The following is a 10,332-nucleotide window of genomic DNA, read 5'->3' as shown; positions in this document are numbered from 1 at the left end:
ACTGGGTTAAGGAATAAAAAACTCTTTATTATACCTGTTAGCTACTCTTAATTTACAAAACTAGTTGTAAAAAACTTTTATTGTGCACTAATTTTTTTAATAAAACTATGCAGGTTATATATTAGTTTACCTAATTATTATTAAAAAAAAGATCCCATGGCTTTACCACATTAAAAATTAAATAATTAAGTAGAATTCATCTAAATAACAAATAGTTTCATGGTTGTAAATAAAAGTATTAAGTTGTAATAAAATGAATTTAGAGTAATTGTATTTCTTAATTTTTTTTTTTTTAACTTACAAGTAAAAAAATATAATTTTATATTTACCTTTAGAAGTTAAAGTACTTTGATATATAAATGTAAATATAAGTAGAATTGAAAAAAAAAATGTTTAGCTAAATACCATAAGTTTTGTTTTTTTCATCAAAGTTGAGAAAAAATGTTCTAAAAGATGAAAAACTATAAATAAAAAAGTTTAAATAATCTGTAAAATTATTTATATTCAATACTACTAAGTTTTTATTCAAGTTTATTATCTTCATACAGGGTTGCAAATCGTTTTTGCAAAAATTTTTTCAGGTTTTCCAAATTTGTTCTAGGTTTTTAAAAGAACACATTTTTGGGTCTATTTTAAGTCTAAAAGTTAAGTTTAAGGTGAGAAACTGTTTTAAATAGTATAAAAACATTGAAAAAATACTGTAAAGCTACTTTAAATTAAAAAAAAAATTCCAGGTTTTTCAGGTAATTTTTAGTGATTTTTGTTCAAAATTCCAGGTTTTTCAAGTTTTTTTTCAAAATTTCCCAAGTTCTAGGATTTTCATGAATTCCAGGTAAAGTGGCAAGTTGGCAAAAAACATAAATGTATAACATTTATTTTTTCCAAATTTACTATTTCATCATTATTTACAACTAACAGTGAACAAATTATTTATGATTAATTTATTCATTAGATGACTTAAATTAACGTTATTTCAATAAAAAATATAAACTAACATTAAAGGCATTCATACTTATAAAAAAAATTTGGTTTTTTATTGTTAATTTAAATAATGTGTACAACAGTTCTTTTTTCTTAAAGACTTGTTTTAACTACATTTTCATTCATACAAAATTTAAAATCCTACTGCCGGGGATTTCCAATATTTTATTTTTAGTTTTAACTAAAAGGAGGCGCTTGTTACCATGTCTGGTCAGGAAATCGGGAAAAAACAAAAAAAAATTGAAAAAAGTCAGGAAAAATAGGGTTTTTGAAAAAAATTCAGGAAAAGTCATGAAATTTGACAGAAAAAGAAAAGAAGTCAGATTTTGTCAGTTTAATGCAATAGGGGGGTAGGCTATGTTTTTTTAAAAATTGATCTTATTTTATAAAAATTTTTCTAACCTGCAAGATGCTTTTTATGGTTTTAAAAAGTTTAAATTTTTTTTTGAGATACGACTAGTCAAAGTCCAGCCAAACAATAGGTTCCCTATGGGAAGGGAAAACTAAAATAGCAGAAAAAAACTATTTTGTTTATAATCTATCTCCTCCTACATTTTTCAAGCAATCTTCTTCAAACTTTTACATTCTAATTTTTATACAATAACAAAAAAAACTTTACTTGTAAATTTAAAAATTTTAATTAAATTTTTTTTTGAAAAAAAAAAACTTTTTTTTTAAATTTTTGTCATAAAATTTTATTTCTTAAATTATCAATATTTATAAGTAACGTTTTTTTTAGTGTAAGGAAAATTTGCTGAAAATTTGAAGAAGATTGCTTGAAAAATAAAGGAGGATATAGATTGTTAGTGATTTTTAAAATTTCTAAGAAAATTAACCCAAATTATGTGGTCCATACTCCATACATTTGTACTGGAAACTTTTATAAAAAATAAAGTATCTAAAAAGTTAAATAATATTTTTGAATTGTATAAAAACTGGCTTATAGATTGTAATTCAAAATTTTACATAAAAACCAAAGTTATATTTGTAAATAAAAAAATGTCTTGACCCTATGGCCTTAAGCAGTTAGTTTAGTTTTAGTATTAAATTTTTTTAGAATAATTTAGAATTTACTTTGTTTATTTTGATTTAAAAAATTCAAGAAAATTTTCTCAGCTTGATCTGTGGCAACCCTGTATGAGGAGACAAAGTAGTTCAATACAAATAGTTTTTTTTAATTCATTTTTAGTGTCCATTTTCTGTGGTTAAAACTAATTGATTTGTTGTAAATAGTTTTTTAAATAGTTAAAAAAAAACTATTTTCAAACAGTCATACAGTTAGAAACACACAATCAACAATATTTCGTAGCAATAAGTGAAAATTAAAAGTTAAATATTTATGAAAAAACTTTAATAAAAGTGTTCTACTGCCTGGTCACGAACATACAACAGATAAATTACTTTGCATTTATAAATTTACTAAATTTTGCTTTTTGATAACGAAATTATTTATTTTGGTTATACTTTATACACAACTATTATTTGAGCAATATGTGATAAATCAATATTTGTTGTTGATAGCTGTATAATGAACAAAAATATCGCTGTTCCGATCATCACGATAAATAAAACAGTAACCTTTGCGGACATTAAACCATACTACTTGAACAAATACTCTAATTGCTATAGTTTTTTTGAATACTTGATCTTTTTTATTAGCTGTTTGTAACGCTTTAGTTATATCAAATGTTTCTGTGGGTATGTATTGCTGATATGACAAAAACTGTGCTATGTTAACATTATTACTACTATTCCCATTGCATAATTTTCTTGGTTTAACATTATCTCTATCTTGATTATGTTGACGATCATTGTAAATATGAGTAATATTATTATCTCTGAAATGAACATTTTGCTGATGATTTAGACCACGGGTCGGCAAACTGCGGCCGCGAAGGATAAATCTGCGGCCCGCGAGCACGTTATTTTTTTGAATTTAAATGGAATGCGGCCCGTGAAAGAAAATTTTGCGGCCCGCAACCACGTAAGTGTGACCCGCTGAGCAAAAATATATTTTAAGTTAAATATGTTTGATCAATTTAGTTTTAAGTTCCTGTATAATACTTTAAAAAAATTAAAAGACTTTACTGATTTAGCCTAAAACATTAAAAAGACAGGCATTCTACAGGTTTTTTTCTCAATTTTATAATAAATTTCTTCTTGCAACAACAAACTATTAAAAAAAAAGAGTGTAAAAATAGCGTTGAATTAGTAAGATATTTATTTAATATCTAATTGTGAAAACTTAATGCAAATGTTTTCCGTTTTGTACAAAAGTAAGCACAGCATTTAATTATAATGTCTTTTTTTTACAGTTTAGTTTTTCAACACGTTTTTTGTACCTAAGTTTCTATTACAGATGTTTTGTTACTTAATGTTATACTAAGTGTGCATAAAAATATTGAAAATAATTAACTTTTTTGGTTAACTTTATTTTGGTTTTGATACCTTTGATTTTTTAGAAGATTTCTTTGCATTGTAAAGTAATTCCTATGCACACCAATGAACAAAGATGCTTATATTTTAAACCACTTTTTATTTAAAGTTGCATACTAATATAAACTGTTGCTGTCTTTTATAACTACCTATTTAATACAAACTAGATTTAGAAATGGTAATTTATTAAGTTTGTACATTTTTAATCAAAATAGTTCAAATTCGATTAAATATATAAATAAAACTTGTCACACACTCAGACTTTGACTATTTGAAGACTTCAAATCTCAGGCCAGTTTAGTCATTTTTCAGTTTTTGGCTTGAATTGCTTTTTGTATGCTAAAATATCAAGCTAGTTTTGGTCACTCGGACTGACTTTTTTTGCTTTGAAGAGTGATAAATTAAATTCATGATGCATGTTATGTTCATTGCACAGTGTTGGTTTAAATTAATATATGTATTAAATTTTAAGTGTTGCAGCTGATATAATTTAAATCATTATTATTTATACTAATTGTATACATATAAGTCTGAACAACTTGTGTTGCCAGAAAATCCCGGAAAAGATTGGAATTTGACAATTTATACTTGAAAAAATCTGTAAAAGCCTTGAATTTGAGAATTATTAAAAAAAACTGGAATTTTAAACAATTTTTAGATGTAAAGTAATAAAATTTCGATTTAACACAAAATCTACCATATAAATATTTTTTAAATAAAAAAACACATCTAAAGTAGCTTAACAGTATTTTTTAAATTTTTCTTTATTTTTTAAGACGTTTATTTTTTAACTTTAACTTAATTATATAATAAAAATATAAGCAAAATGTTGTAAATTTTAAAACTTTATATTTGTGTATTGCACTTTTGCTTTTAAAATGTATTTACCCATTTTTGTGCTTTGTGTTGGAACTAAACCTAGAAATTTTTCTTAAATTTCAAAATTAGTAAAATACCTGTAATAAAAATTCTAAAATGAACAATATCTGTTGTATCAGTTCTAACATCTTAACAGATTGATTGAAGTCCTTTTTTGGTTTATGCGGCTTTAAAATCTTAAGACATTTCCTAAACACAACTTTTTGTTGATATTAAAGAAATAAACAAAAACATTTTACTAACCCCAAAACAAATTGTTTAAATAAGTTTTCAACTCTAAACGGTATCTTTTTTATTAATTAATATTGCTACATTATAATTTGCCTCAATAGTTTTTTTCTTATCAGTCTGTGTTACTAAAAATAATCATGTGCGTTGTTGAAACTGACATTAGCGATCTCTTTTTTTTGTTTCTCGCAATAAATCGAAACTAACGTATTATAGTTCTTGTAGCTCGTCTTATAACGTTCATTTGCTCTTTTTAAATATAAGATTTTAACGCAGATAAAGAATTGCTATAATGCTCAATAAAAAATAGGTTTTTCAATTTCTTTAATAGCTTAATAATTTGTCATACATTTCTTAAAAATGTTAAGAACTTTCAAGCTGAATTAAAATATTTTTTTAGTTATATAATTAATTCACTGTTAATAAACTTCGGTAACTCTTTATTTTGTGAACTTGATTTCAAACAGGGTTGCCAAACAAACAGGCTAGTTTAAAAAAATATATAAAATTCAGAATAGGTTAAAGCTGTTTAAAATATTTTTATAAAACTTAGGGGTACCTGAAACTTTTATTTCAAACACTTTGAATAAATCTTCGAATTCTCAGAACAGTTTTTATGACTATTGTGTAGTTTACTAATTGTAATTTTTCTGTCTATTTACATATTGTGCTTTTTTTATAAAATGGTATATTAATTATGTATTCAAGCTTGATTAACAGAAAGTTTTTAGCTGTTTTATCTTTTGGTAAACTTTTAATATAATTCAGACATTTTTTCTTTTAAAGTGGCAACCGTGTAAAAGACTAATTAATTACTTATAAGGTATTTTATTAAAGTATTCCAACATTAAATATGTAAAAAAATTTAATTTAGCTTATTTAGAGTATAACTTGTATTAATTTTATTTAATTAACGAACTACTAAACGTTTTAAAGATTACAAACTATTTGAGACGTAAAAACTATTTTCAAAAGTTAATTTTTTTTAAACATGAAAAAGTGGTTCATAATATAAAAATGTATAAAAGTTACCCATAAACGTTATTCAAGCTTGGTTTTTATAGAGAGTTAGGTTGTAAGTAAAAAATAAAAAATATTTTATCAAGTTTGACTTATTAAGTGTTTGAGAATGTACATATTTTATTAGGACTTAAGTATTTTAAACAATGTAAGTTCTAGTCAAAAAGTTATTTGTATGTTAAATAGGCATTCTATCAGTAGCCAAAAGTCATTTAAAATAATAAAGTGAATAAAAGTAAAATTATCTCTGGTGTGACCAAAACTAAAGCCAAAAAATATTCAAATATCACTAAAACTAAAACTGTGGCCCGCGAACATTTTGAAAACTTGAAATTTTGCCCGCAAGCATCAACTGCCTGCCGACCCCTGCTTTAATACTTAACTATGCTCGTTTTATGAAAAACAAAGCTTTATCATAAACGTAATACTTCATTTCTAAACATAGTTTTGTAGAATAATTGCACTTTTCACAAAATGAGTGAAGTAGGTGCTACTCGCTTAAAAAAATCAATCTACTTTTTTACTAGAAGTAATCAAAATTGTCATAGTATTTTGGGCGAAATTTTATAAGAAGACTCAATCAACAAATACCCAAATATATTAGAGTTTTTCATTTATGCTGTTATGTTTTAATTTAGACTAAAATATTATTTAAAAGATCATGTTAAATCAGGGTTTCCCAAAGTTTATTGTACCCTGCATTTTTTTTCTTTATCATTAGTTCTAGAACATCTAATGTAGGTTTTAAATTATGTTTTAATTTTACCTCCTTTTACAGGTTGTAGCCCCTATAAAACTGAAACTTTACCGTATTATCTTGTTATTCTTAAATAAGCCTTAGAACCTTTTTTGTATTCATCATTAACTCCAGAACATTTAGTGTAAGATCAAATTATGACCTCATGGCCCACCTCTGTCCGTTTACTATTCATTCCCCCAAGTGCAGCTTATGGGCACTTAAGAGCTATATAGCCCACTTTAGAAAACAGTGTGTTAAACGGTCATATACTTGATAAATTTTTTATTAGAAAACACTAATAGAGGAGATGGCATAAGCATAACATAAGCAAAACCTTACATTTAATGTTTTTTGTTTTATGTATTAATTTTTAGAAAAAAAAAGACCTCAACTACTGAAAGAAATAGTTTATTTATTTTTCAAAACTATATTATGCAAACTAAGTGTTAGTCAAAGTAATAAAAAAGTCTTGAAAAAAAAAATATAACATTTTTATCTAAAATTTAGTTAATATTAAAATTACGAACTTTTAATTTGCGTTCTCTAAAAATGTATTTTACTTTTAAAATTTAGACTGTTTTTATTTATAATAATTTTGTTTGTAATAGACAAACTGAGTTAGGAAATCAATATCCCTTTACTATAATCAGTTTATTAAATATATAAGTCTTATGTGATTTTTTATAATATGAATTTCTTTTCGATAATGAGACAAAATGTTCTTAACTGTTTTAAAATCAATAAACATCTACAACAGACAAAAGGTAAGTACAACAAGTCTTGGTGTAAAGTGGTTAATGTTTTAAAAGCTATTTTATAAAAATAGTAAAAAATTTAGTTTTGATTTTAAAAAGTGTCATTATTTTCATTAAGATTTAAAAATTTCATTAGTAAATTTAGGAAAATGTTATCATTAATATTGTTACTTTTTATTAACAGATCAACAATCAAAAAACATCAAATAGAAAACATGTTAAGAGTGACATAGCAGACTGCCTACTATAAATAAACAGTAAAAAAATATTTATAGAAAACACTGTATTTTCGTTTACTATTTACTACCTTAAGTAAAATGAAAAATTTTCATCATTAAAAAAAATAAATTTAAATGCAAAGATTAAAAAAGTAAAATTTAAATACAATTTTTCTAGATTCAAAATTCTTTACAGGGGTTTAAAACTTATATAAGTAACATTTGAAACAAGTATTTGTACTTCCTTTAAATTAAAATGAATACGTTAGAATAGTTTACCTTGTTTATCACAACCAAATTAAAGACTTGTTCTTTTGATACTTATTTTTACAGATATTAAAGTAAACACTTCATGTACTCAAATGAAAAACACTTAGACGAGTTTATCACACAGTTTTCTGGTCCTCAGAACTTTTTGCGCCAATTATGCGAAGAAGAAAAACAGAGAACAAAAATTAAAATTAGAAACATGGAAGAAAAATTTAAAGCAAGGAGAGAAAATTTGGTAAAACGAGCAGTTAAACTATTTGAATACGATAATTCGGCTTTCAAAAAACCTCTTTCAGATTCAAAGCACGAGCTTCAGCTGTTGAAAAACGACGATCCCGATTACGATCTTTTGAAAGGAGCACTCGGTCTGAACACTGAAACAATAGAGTTGCAGTTGAAAAACTACTCAAATAAAAACATTGATCTCAGAATTTACAGGGTCAAATCAAGCGTGGAACGTTGCAGTTGTCCGAGCTTGCTGCTTCTGCACGGGACCAAAGGGTGCTACGTCGAGGGAATTTTGAAAGAAGGACTGAGGCCTTCGTCGTCCGGCAGTCTGGGCCCCGGAATATATTTGACAAACAGCTTTGAAATTGCACATCGTTATGGCCAATGCTACGTTAAAGACGAAGGGACCGCTAAACATATGACGTACTTGTTTGTTAACAAAGTGAAAGAGACGCTAACAAGTTCAAGTTATATTTGTAGAGAGTGTAAAAAAGGGAAGTTTGTTAAAACTTGCCAACCATTATTTGTGGAGAAGATTTCTTCGACTCCGTTTGTAAAAACGTCGTTTCAATGTCACGACTCCAGTTTTAGTTATGAGCCCGTTTTAAAGGTTTTTGACGGAAATTCTTTTTCCGTCAAACAGATTAAATTCAAACAGTCTTTAAATTGTAAACTTGACAGCGATGGAAATAAAATTCTTTCTGGCACGTTTAAAGTGGTTGATGACGAAAAAAGAATAGCCGTGGCTCACCATGACCTAGTTACTCTCGCTTACATGATAGAAATCGAAATAAAACAAAGCGCACGCGAGCTTGTGAAGCAAATTTTATACGGCGAACTCCGCGAGACCAAGTTTTCAAAAGACCCTTCAGTTTCAGACCCGCAAAAAGACACTGTGATTGAAAACAGTTCTGCTGAAGACTACTCTACTAACAGTTTTGTTACCAAGCTTGAAGAAGAAATAATCGCAAATCAGCGTGCAGAAGTTGAACTTGCAAAACATCAATTTGAAAACAAAGTAAACTCGTTCATGCAGCAATTGTTGTTTGAAATGAGCAGCATCACTGAAACTAACGCTAGATTCAAGTACAAAGCAGAGCTGTTGCAAACTTCAAATCGAGATTACCAGTTTGTGCTCGGGTCAATGACTGAGGGAAATTCAAACAGTAACCCAAAAGTTGTGCAAATATACAGAATCAACCCAGTCGATGAGAGTGAGGTAGAAAAGATGCGCGATGGTTTCCTCTATATGCACGGAGTCAAGGCGAACGAGTTGTCGGACGTTCTGGCGAGAGGCTACCCGGCGAGCCCCGAGGATTTCGTGAAACAGTGTAAATGCTTCGAAGACTGCGACTGTGACGTGACCACCAGCCTTGACTTCGAACTCACGAAAGGAACCAGCCACTGCGTCACCAACGGACAAGTCGGAAAGATGTCGTTCGTGTTTCTTGCGAGCGAAGGAAAAAGCGCTGAAGCTTCTCCTAACTCTGACACGAGAGGGTGCTGTTTCGAAAATAGCGAAACAACAACAGTGCTAGACATGATAGGCTTGATTCCTGCTTATCTAGTTGTTTTCAGTTTTAAGTAGACTTTGAATAAACTATCTTTATGTAATGGAATTTTTTCAACACTCAAAAAAGTTATTTTTAGAATTCATGTTTAAAAAAGTTTATATTGCTTTTTTGCAAGTAAAAAGTGTAGTTGAAGTTTAGTTTCATTGTGAATTGAATTTAAAATTTAATTTATAGGTTAAAATTAAAGCGTATGCTGCAAAAAACAACAGCTTTATAATTTGTAGGACAAATTATGATAATAACGTAAAAAAAAATTGTTTTTTAACATAGTTCTTTTTTTTATATTGCTCTTTTAAAATTTTTAAGAATGTTTTAATTTGAATTTCTATTTAAAAAAAATCTTTTTTCAGCAAGATAAATTGAAATTAGTTACTTTGTAGAAAGTTAATTAAGTTTTAACTGAATAAAAATTACTAAAATGTCAATGGTGTAATATGTATATAAAAATATGTATGTTGTGTAATGATCTACCGAATGCGAATCTTATTTTCAAATTAGGATTCGGCCGAATCCGAGTCTGAATACTTTAATATTTTGAATCTGAAAGATTTTGTTTGCTTTTTATGTAAATACTATATAAGTTTATTTATAATAATTACATTTTGTATTATCACTTATTTCGTAGTAAAAGTTTGAACAATATGTTTGACGTGTTAATAAATAAATAAATATCTACTTTACAATGGTTTATTTTGATAGCGAACAAAATTACTAATGTCTTGCTTGAAAAAAATTAAGCTACATACGAACAACTTAGTTTTAATATTTTGATGTCCATGCAAGCAACATTAATAATTAAGTAGTATTTTTGTAATGCAAAAGATGTAATTTGTAGACTTTAATAAATGCTTAAAGCAGAAAACAAATCACAAAAAAAGTTAAAACTTTTTACGTTTAACTTAAGATTTAGTTTTTATTGTGACCATAAAAAAATTAGAAAATAAGCTTTAATAAGTATTCATATCTAAAAAAAAGCATTAAAAAAACATAAAGCCGTAAAAAAT

Source organism: Thalia democratica, chromosome 8 (genome assembly GCF_965202585.1).
Source record: "Thalia democratica chromosome 8, ktThaDemo2.hap1.1, whole genome shotgun sequence".
NCBI classification, from domain to species: domain Eukaryota; kingdom Metazoa; phylum Chordata; class Thaliacea; order Salpida; family Salpidae; genus Thalia; species Thalia democratica.
Note: the sequence above shows the minus strand (reverse complement) of the source record.